The sequence below is a fragment of the Musca domestica genome, unplaced genomic scaffold (genome assembly GCF_030504385.1).
Source record: "Musca domestica strain aabys unplaced genomic scaffold, Musca_domestica.polishedcontigs.V.1.1 156, whole genome shotgun sequence".
NCBI classification, from domain to species: domain Eukaryota; kingdom Metazoa; phylum Arthropoda; class Insecta; order Diptera; family Muscidae; genus Musca; species Musca domestica.
In genome coordinates this window covers 734,218-744,802 of record NW_026712214.1, presented here as the reverse complement: position 1 = coordinate 744,802, position 10,585 = coordinate 734,218, and the positions used below count along the sequence as shown (strand labels likewise).

Below are 10,585 nucleotides of genomic sequence, written 5' to 3'. Positions count from 1 at the left end.
TGTGGAAACAAACACTGTAACTAAAATGAAGACGTACATATCGCTACTAAAAAACATTAATACTTTTTACATTTTGTTGCGTGTGGCCCATGCAAATATTTGTTGTTTATAAAAAAAATAACCAGCAGCAAGTCCCCGTCCATTGCTGCCGGCAAGTAAAAAGAGATCCGGATACGCGCGGTGGCCGGCTTATATGCAAAATCCCAGCGTTGCCACATGCAATTATACTTGAGTAGGGAAATACAACTCTGGAGTGGAGAATAGTAGGGGTAGGGGTGCGTTTAAAGCATAATATGATAAATAGGAAAAATCCGGGAAAATTTGAGAAAAGAAGGAAAATAAGCTTGCTTTTTCTCCCTATAAAAAGGCAAAGCGGGGAAATGTCTGTTTTATTAGTCTGTGGTTTGTTGTATGCAAGTCATTTTCGGTCGATAAAATAAAAAAAATAACGTGTGACAGCTTTTTGTTTTTAAATTTATACATAAAAAACATTGGTCTGTTGTATTGTTTATTGTGTTTAGTGTGACTTATTTTTATTGATGTTGGTATGTGACAAAAACAGAAGTGAGTACGGTATTTTATGTTGAGAGTTTTGTTTGTACAATATGTATTTGGTTTAGGTCTCGCCAAGGATAGTCACCAAACAAAAAGATTCTGGACCCTCCATATATATATTTGGAGGCGGTCAGCAACCATTTTTGGGGATAACGTCTAGAAGAACCCATTCAAGCCCCACATCAAGATAACAAGCCGCCATTCAGGAAGTGGCCAAACTTTGTGTATGTGAGCCCTTGTGAAACGTCTTGTTCCGTACTGCATGTAATCTGTCCTGTGTAAACGTTATGACCCGGACCTAATTTATTCCGTGGGCCTGAAAAGAAAGAAAAGAAAGCTATAAGTACCGGCCTAAAAAGGTAACATTTTAAATTATTTACTTACCTTGCCGTAATATAAGTATTTGGTTGCTTGCAATGGCCATGAAAAATTAGCGCCAAAAAGGATACTTTGACGAGAATTAACTGTACTGAAATTAAAAGAAAAACAAGATTTCAAATTACTATACAAAAGAATATACGCAACAGAGATCAAAACCACAAACTACCACAAAAGAAAAAAGACAAATTTAAATTATATACTACTTTCCAGAGAACGGCCCTTGTAAGCCATCATCCACATCAAATATGCCTGATGAGCCGCTTAACCAACGGCGAAACGCGTCGCATAGTGGTGAGTGTGTGATAGTGTCTATCTGGCTTTCCTTTTCACTGCAAATTTCAGATCATTAAGCTCGTCTCGAAAGAGAAAACAAACACTTAAATCATAAAACATATGATCTTCGCCTTAACAAGGCAAAACTCAAAAATTCAGGGGAGCCTGGCTGTGGGATTTGAACCGCGGACCTCTGTGTGCAGCCAACTAGAAGTTGCCGTCTCTACGTTCAGAGCCATTAACCCGTCTTCCTAAAGCAGCACTAAAACAAGTGTATGCATTGGAAGCAATGTAGTTGTTGTGGACAAAAAATCCATCACTACAAAAAACAAAACGTTGCTGTGAAAAAAGATCTGCCAATAGAACTTGAGTCAAACCTGGAGAGTTTCTAGTGTATAATTCGCATATGCTAATTTGCAATAAGTTCGAAATATATACTACTTTCCAGAGAACGGCCCTTGTAAGCCATCATCCACATCAAATATGCCTGATGAGCCGCTTAACCAACGGCGAAACGCGTCGCATAGTGGTGAGTGTGTGATAGTGTCTATCTGGCTTTCCTTTTCACTGCAAATTTCAGATCATTAAGCTCGTCTCGAAAGAGAAAACAAACACTTAAATCATAAAACATATGATCTTCGCCTTAACAAGGCAAAACTCATAAATTATTTTATGTTAAATTAATTGTGAACGTCCTTAGATTAGTCTATTACGTAAGTTTCATTATTTGTGAAACTTCTTAATGCCAGGGAACCGTAAGCGAGTGTAGGTTTACATCATTGAATTGAGGCTTCGTAAGGCTTGTTTTTTACTGGATTAAAAAGGCAATGCCCAGCTCAGGCCTTTAAGAGAGCTCTTTTAGGGGAAATTAAAATTTGAGTTAGCGGCCAAATTTGGCAAATTTGAAGTCTTTGAAGTTATTGGTGGTTGCCTTATTAATGGTTCACAAAGTCCGCAAGTGTTGTTTAAATTTTAATGTTTAGGATTAAGATGATAATGAAAATAAAATGTTTTTATGTTTGTAATTATGAAATGTTAAGTGTTTACTTTTGAGAGAGGGACCATGAGTGTATGTAATTGATTACGTACAAAAAAAAAAAAAAAAAATTTAGTGCAATACAATATTAGCCACCACTTCTGTGCAATACCAAATTGCCTTAACATTAACGTGGCAAGGACAAATTAAAAAAAAAAAAAAATTATATTGTGCAATAACACCTCAGCACAAAGCAATAGACAATAGGGTAATAGGGCAGTCGGTAAATGATATGTCGCATTTTCTAAGTACTAACGGATATTGCATCCACTTATTTTTTTTTAATCTGCGTTAACTGTGCAATATTTAGTTTAGATAATTAGAAAATTAGGACATATCGTTTCATAAGTTTAGACCCTAATAGCTCTTGTTCGTTAATTGTAACAAAGAATGTATTGTTTTCATGGCCTGTTTTTATGTTGTTGTTTATTTTTTTAGAGTAGATACAATAGACAAAGGTTAACATAAGGAGAAGTGTGCAATATCTGCAGTGACTATGTTTTTCGCTGACTGTATTGTGCAATAAGTACTCTGAAAGCTGAAGAAAAATGCCTTGATGTTATCCTTTAATGTTCAATGTACATTGTTTGTTTAAGTCCAGTCTATCAATACATCATGAAAACCTTTTTAGGACGCTTTATATTTAAATGCTGATTAATTTCAACGCAGTTTAAAACCACGCAATTTATCCACATCAGTTACTGAAAATACACACTGGGACCTCTCGTATACGTCATTTTTTGTATTTGTAACCCACTTTTTGTTTTTGAGTAGCATTTAGTGTTCCCTGTTCATTTATTTTTTTTATTATTATTAATCAATATATTTTTTAATTTTTATTTATATTCATATTTTTCTTTGTCTAATTTTTATTTAAGTATTTATCGTTTGTCTAGCTAGTTGTTTTAATTTATGTAGTAGATAGAATATATTTTGTGTTCAAAAGCGTATGTTTTCCTTTTAAAAAATCGTCAACAAAAACAAACGAAGATTCTAATGAGCGAAAAGACAGAAAATAAGACTTAAGCAAATCGGAGAAAGAAGAAAAGCAAACGAAACCGTTCTCTAACTTTTGATTTAAGTCGCACGTCAATTTCCTCGCCATTACCAAAAGTAAAAAAAAAAAAAACAAACATGCCAAACACAAATGATAGAACTGATCCATCAATTAGGGATCTCTCTGGTTCCATTACGAATGCCAATCCCAGCACAAGTGTCGGGCCAGACTGAGACAAAATGATCCCCAATCAAATTTTCAGCCGAATCCACCAACTCATCCAGTAGAGGTAGACAATTTAGTGAGATGTTTGGTGCACGAAAGTTAGGCGCAGGCCAATAATAATCTTAAAGGTTTAGTGCAGGAAAGTGTATGTAGGAAAATGGAGAAAGTATATGGAGTCATAAATAGACTCAGCGATGCTGTATCCAAAATGTCCATTATCCCATAATCCTGCAGCTTCGTCAGAGAATGATAATCCCAGAAACCAACCACTACATTCGTATAACAACAGACCATCATTCGACAACTATTTGAATCAGGTTCCACCGCGGAATGGGGACCATAATTCCCAATTTAGTCGAAGGAATACGGTCACACCGTCTTTCTTGAGTTTTTCCAGTGGACAAGGCATAAGAGTTGAAAGGTTTGGGTTGAATTTTTCAGGCAGACTAAATAGCCTATCAGTAGAATACTTCATTTATCGTTTGGAGTATTTCCAGGAACATTATTCACTAGAGTGGTACGATATCCTAAATGAGTTCCATATTCTACTCTCAGGACCTGCTTACGATTGGTTCTGGTTACAAACAAGAGTGTGTCAGATTCGACTTCATTAAAACATGGCCTACTAGTACGCTTCAAATCCAGGCGTACATGTTTTGAAGAGATGAGGGATTTGCTAGAACGTAAACAATTGCCTAATGAAAGCATAGATGATTTCTTTCACGATATAATTTCAAAGCGGTCAAAGATGGAAAGACCAGTTTCAAAATATGAGATGATATCCTTGTAGAAGAAGAATCTTAAGAAAAATCTTACGAGTATTGTTTATTCAATGCCTGTCTAATCTCTCGAACAACTGAGAGTAGAATGCCTAGAGGTTGAAAGAACGTTTTTTCGTCGGGACCCAGTCCGAAATCCACAGCCACAGTTCAACAAACCCATTCGGGTAAATGAGATCCAAGAGGAATTAGGAAATATGCAGACCTTTGATGAGTGTGAAGGGGTTGTGGAAGTTTCCACGATAGCTACCCCGTTGGTATGTTGGAACTGTCAAATCCCGATTGCCTATTGACTCTGTTTTAGTAGTGGATGAAATAGATTTGGAAAATGAATTGCTGGATTTCGAAACAACGGCTTTTGACAGTGAAGAGTACAGGGAACTGCGGAAATGTTACCTGATTTGAAAGTTGAAGAGGACAAAATTTATATTAGAAGTAAAAATTTCGAAGCAGACGTGGCAGAATTTGAGTGGAAATTATGGATACCACTTGACATAACATATGTCCTCATAGAAAAGGCGCATAATTACAAGAATGTGGTGCACGAAGACATAAATAAAACGCTTAACCGTCTGAGAACTTTTTATTACTGGACCAAGATGGTGTCGCAAGTAAGACAGTACGTCAGGAAATGTGATGTCTGCAAAGAAACTAAATCTTCAAACCAGCACATGAATCCTACCATCGGCAGTGAAGTGGTCAAAGAAAGACCGTTCCAAATATTGTACGTGGATTTTCTTGGAAAATATCCTAGGTCCAAGAAGGGTAATTCGTACGTTTTTATCGTTGTAGACCACATCACAAAGTTCACCTTCTTACATGCGATGAAGGAAGCAACCTCCCAAAACGTTGTCCGATTTTTAGAAGAGCAGGTATTTCACACCTTCGGAGTCCCAGAGGTTGTCCACAGCGATAACGGAAAACAATTCACATCAAAAGCATTTAAGCAAATGATTGAGAACTATAAAATACAACACCAGAAAACTGCCTTTTATTCCCCTCAGTCAAACGCTTCTGAGCGAGTAAACCAATCGGTGCTAGCGGCAATGATCAGCGAGACTAGGATCAATATTTATCCGAGATTGGACTAGCCCTTCGTACATCCGTGCATTCGTCCACCGTTGAAAACCCCTATTTCTCCCTTTTTGGGTATAACATGTTTACCAGTGGGGCAGATTATAAACTAGCCAAGAATTTAAAATCTCTGACCGACCCCGAAATAAAATCTTTAAATAACAGCGACAGACTAAATCTGATGCGGGAGAAAATTAAAAGTAATATGCACAAGGCATTTGAAAATAGTGCAAAACGCTATAACCAGAGAGCACGTAAAATCAATTTTTTTCCTGGCCAAGAAGTCTATAGGCGCAACCACATGCTATCAGATTTTAAAAATAACATCAATGCCAAATTTGGAAAAAGGTTTCTAAAATGTGGAGTTGTTGTTAAACCCATTGGAAATAACGTACGAATTAGAAACACTCCAAGGTAAACCTCTAGGGAATTTTCACGCCAAAGATATAAAAATAAAAAAGGGCAATATTTTCTGTGGTACTAGTAATATAAGTGCAAAATAGATTTAGAAAAGGAATGTTTGTGAACGTCCATTTTTTTATTTTGCATCTGTAATTATTAGTACCGATTATTGACCTATTTTATATTTCAAATCTTTTATGAGGCTGAGAAATGTCCTTAATTACCCGATTTTTTTTTATCTCAGGGTGTGGGAGTTCCCCACGTTGAGCCATACAAAAGAATTGACAGACCAAATTCGTAATAAAATAAAACGACTGTGATAAAATCCCCCACTGTACTTCAATTTAGAGCGCACTTAGCAAATTTCATGTTCTATCAATAATTTTTTAAGTTTTTTATAATGTTGCTGGAAAATATATGTGACAATAAATAACAGGCTGGTAGAAATATAAAAACAAACATTTTTCGGTTTGAAATATCAATGTACAATGCTTCACCTAAGTCGGGGTAAACGGTGGTTGAGAGTCGCTTGCCTTATTTGGTATAATTTGATTTTTTTATTTTTCCAATGTATATAAAACCAATGTGCAGGTATCAATTTATGTTGCGATAAATTAACCGTGGTATGAATTCTTTTAAATTGTTATTCTTTGTAAATCTAACCTGAATCACATCCTCCAAATAATTCACTGAATTCGTCGAATTTTTTAACGATCGCATTCAAATTTTCACATTCGTCTCGTATTAATTTATTGTGTACAGCAAAACTGCAAAACTGATCTCTCTTACTCCACAATGTTTATTGTCCATCTGTCCACTAGCCTCTGTCCGCACCAAAATACAATAAAATATTAAAAACTCGCCGTTTAGTAGTTGATCCGTGTCTGCACAGATGTTTGTCTAATGTGTTGAAAGCAGGTAGAAAATGTAGTTAATACACCAAAATATTTACACGAACTGAATTTCATTGTTGTCTTGAAGAATTATGTTGTTAACGTTTTTCACAGTTATGTTCACAAATACCTAAAAAATATAATAAAATCTGAATAAGTACAAATTAATATAATTTTTTAAGCAATCACTAAAAGAAAAAAAATTAAATAAAAAAGTTTTAAAACTAGGGGACAATGTAATTATTTAATTAAAAATTAATGTCAAATCACGCCAATACCCAGCATAAATCATTAATATCCGATTAATTAAATTCAAAAAGCACATCTCTAAATATATAGGGAAACTGAAAGGCATTAATTACTTAGTTTGCTAACTCTACACTTTTCTAAAAATATTTTGATTATTTTATTTTTTCGCAACATGTTGTTGTCAAAAGGAGCACAATTCAATTTCTATTTTATCTTGTTTACGCAGCTATTAAATGTAAATATCAGATGGATATTAATTCAATTTTCTTTTGAAAATATTTTTCACAACAATATGTATATTCACAGTTCACACTCAATTCTAAACACTGTCATCTGCTTTGCTAGGTTCATTTTTATTTGCATCCATAATTTTTTATTGCATCCATCCATTCGCGTCATAGGATGCACTTTAGTCATTCACCATTCAGATGTAAACACGTAAATTATTTCCCAGCAAACAAACGTTCCTTGGCTCCATAAACACACACACAATGTTTTCTTCTTTTTAATTCGTAATTATTGGATTATTTTCTACTGTGATGCAATGCATTTGGTATACTTGTAGAGGTGGAAGACAACAAGCAACGAACTATTTTTTTTCAACCATGCACATTTCTTTTGTTTTTGTTTTCACTTAAGGGACACACCACTGAATACTCACCAGGAATATCAAAGTTCCACCGCGATGTGTGCTCTCCTTTGTTTAGGATGGTCGTAAAATTGTTGCTGATGTAGTTGAAGGGTGGTTATGTTCCATGTCAGGTATGGATGACACCTTTGATTCCTTAAAGTGTGTCGGGTATTGTTTGTTTGTAACAGAATTGAAAACGCTGCAAAGAAAACAAAGAAAACGATTAGAAGGTCTAATTGTCAACAGACAAATTATAAAAAAATATTACCTGTTTTTCATTCCAAATTCCTTGTCCACATATAAATTGCTGTTTTATGCATATGCACCTCAATTCGAAATATGGAATGGGCTAGCTCTACCTACCCAGGTTGAGAAGTTTCCATGTGATGTCCATTTTATAGCTTTGATGTGTTAATGGGTTGTTCAGGAGATGAAGTCGTGTATTCCACCAAGTCACCATGGTCGTACGCTGAAATAGAAATAAACGTTTTAAATTAAATAAAATGTATTCTTTGAAGAAATAAACAAACATCTGCTTACCTATTTTCCTCATCCCAACCGCACGTCTTAGACATGAATGCGTGTCGATGCATACGCAGGTAAAGTCCAATGGCGGGCACACACGCACATACACATGTGGTATGAATGATGAGACAGCAATCAATATGTAGTGTTGCGCGTGCAAGCGTACAAACGCCGCAAAATGTATTTTCATTGATGAAAAATTTATTACCTGTAAACAAAATTTCAGATTAGAATACTTATAGAATAGTAAATTTTATAATTACTTACCTGTATCCACTCACCGCAAATTCCAATGTTAACCACTTATGCTGACTGCATGAGCACGTTGGATGTTGACCTGCGTCAATTTTTATCCTGGCTAATTTCGGCCATCACTTAGGTTTCGGAGCGGAATTTCTTTCAGAATCCAGGCACATCACCATTTCCATCATTTCCTTAGGAAAGTTTTGTTGCTTGAAAATAAAAAATATACCGTGTGACAGATTTTTGTTTTCAAATTAATACATAAAAAGCATTGGTCTGTTGTATTGTTTATTTTGTTTAGTGTGACTGATTTTTATTGATGTTGGTATGTGACAAAAACAGAAGTGAGTACGGTATTTTATGTTGAAGGTTTTGTTTGTACAATATGTATTTGGTTTACCTCTCGCCAAGGATAGTCACCAAACAAGAAGATTCTGGCCCCTCCATATATATATTTGGAGGCGGTCAGCAACCATTTTTGGGGATAACGTCTAGAAGAACCCATTCAAGTCCCACATCAAGATAACGAGCCGGCATTCAGGAAGTGGCCAAACTTTGTGTATGTGAGCCCTTGTGAAACGTCTTGTTCCGCACTGCATGTAATCTGTCCTGTGTAAACGTTATGGCCCGGACCTAATTTATTCCGTGGACCTGAAAAGAAACAAAAGAAAGCTATAAGTACCGGCTTAAAAAGGTAACATTTTAAATTATTTACTTACTTTGCCGTAATATTCGTAATTGGTTGCTTGTAATGGTCATGAAATATTAGCGCCAAAAAGGATTCTTTGACGAGAATTAACTGTACTGAAATTAAAAGAAAAATAAGATTTCAAATTGCTATACAAAAGAATATAAGCAACAGAGACTAAAACCACAAACTACAACAAAAGAAAAAAGACAAATTTAAATTATTTTATGTTAAATTAATTGTGAACGTCCTTAGAGAATTCTTAATGCCAGGGAACTGTAAGTGGATTGAGGCTTTGTTAAGCTTGTTTTTTACTGGACTAAAAAGGCAATGTCCAGTATCGGCCTTTAAGAGAGTTCTATAAGGGGAAATTTAAATTTGAGTTAGCGGCCAAATTTGGCAAATTTGAAGTCTTTGAAGTTATTGGTGGTTGCCTGATTAATGGCTCACAAAGTCCGCAAGTGTTAGGAATTCAAAATTATATAATTTGTTTTGTTTAAATTTTAATGTTTCGGATTAAGATGATAATGAAAATTAAATGTTTTTATGTTTACTTTTATGTTTGTAATAATGAAATGTTAAGTGTTTACTTTTGAGAGAAGGACCATGAGTGTACAGGGTTGCCCATATTCGACGGACCCATCTGGCAACGTCATAACTTTTGACAGAGATGTCACATCGCTTAATGACATACCGCGTTTGAAGCGTCAGTCTAAACAGATTTTTACCATGAACCAATACACGCCACGCGAGCGCTCTGAAATAGTTGAAATTTACATTCAACAGAAGAAGTCAATTGTGAAAATTCAACGTGCTTTTAAAACATTAAAAAATGTGAGAAGTGCGCCTTCAAAGAACACCATTAAGCGTTTATACGAAAAATTTTCGACTGGTAAGGCTCTTTCTAATCCGAAGAGGCCATATAAAAGTCGACCAAGGAGATCGGCCTAGAATATCGCTGCCGTACGAGCCAGTGTTGAGATGTCCCCAAGAACATCCCAAAAATGCCGTTCTCAGCAGTTGGGCATGGCTCGGTCCACTTTACAACGGATTATTCGCATTGATTTGCATTTGTTCCCGTACAATTGACGCAAAGAATGTTGCCTGCTGACAAGCCTCGTCGATTGGAATGGGCCCAAAAAAAAACATGGGTCCGTCGAATATGGGCAACCCTGTATGTAAATGAGTGGTAAGTGTTAGTGGAGATTGGGGCCCTCTAAATGTTTCATATTTATTAGGATCAAAGGGTCAAGGATGGGCGGGTAAAGTGTGGGAGCAAAATAACAACAAGTTTCCTTGTCATGGTTGTTTGTAGTGTTTGTCGTTTTATTTTGTGTGTTTATTCATTATGTAATTTCCTTTTTGTTTGTTAGACCCCTAGGGCTGATGGTGGAAGGGTTGAGAACCCCTTGACGTAAATATGCCTCGCTGAGGCTGTCGGAATCCCATCATTCACCGCTTCAAGCGGCACGTAACAGTATGGCTTCTAAGTTCCCAACAAACACTTCTAAATATAGGCTTCCAGTAAAACGATCTCGAAGACATACAAAATATTTACGAATCGAGCAATGTTATACATATGGTTCCACTTTACCTACAATACAGAATAACACTCAGAACTATGAAGTCCATAT

General features: G+C 35.8%; 1 long non-coding RNA gene across 1 annotated transcript; it reads right to left on the bottom strand.

Moving 5' to 3' along the window:
* Positions 1-504: 504 nt before the first annotated feature.
* LOC109614245 (uncharacterized) lies at positions 505-8,468 on the bottom strand. Its single transcript, XR_009341795.1, has 7 exons — positions 8,288-8,468; positions 8,036-8,228; positions 7,764-7,964; positions 7,526-7,694; positions 6,386-6,745; positions 940-1,024; positions 505-871 (listed from the first exon to the last, which is right to left on the bottom strand). It is a non-coding gene; the product is annotated as an uncharacterized LOC109614245 (long non-coding RNA).
* Between the last annotated feature and the right edge of the window lie 2,117 nt (positions 8,469-10,585).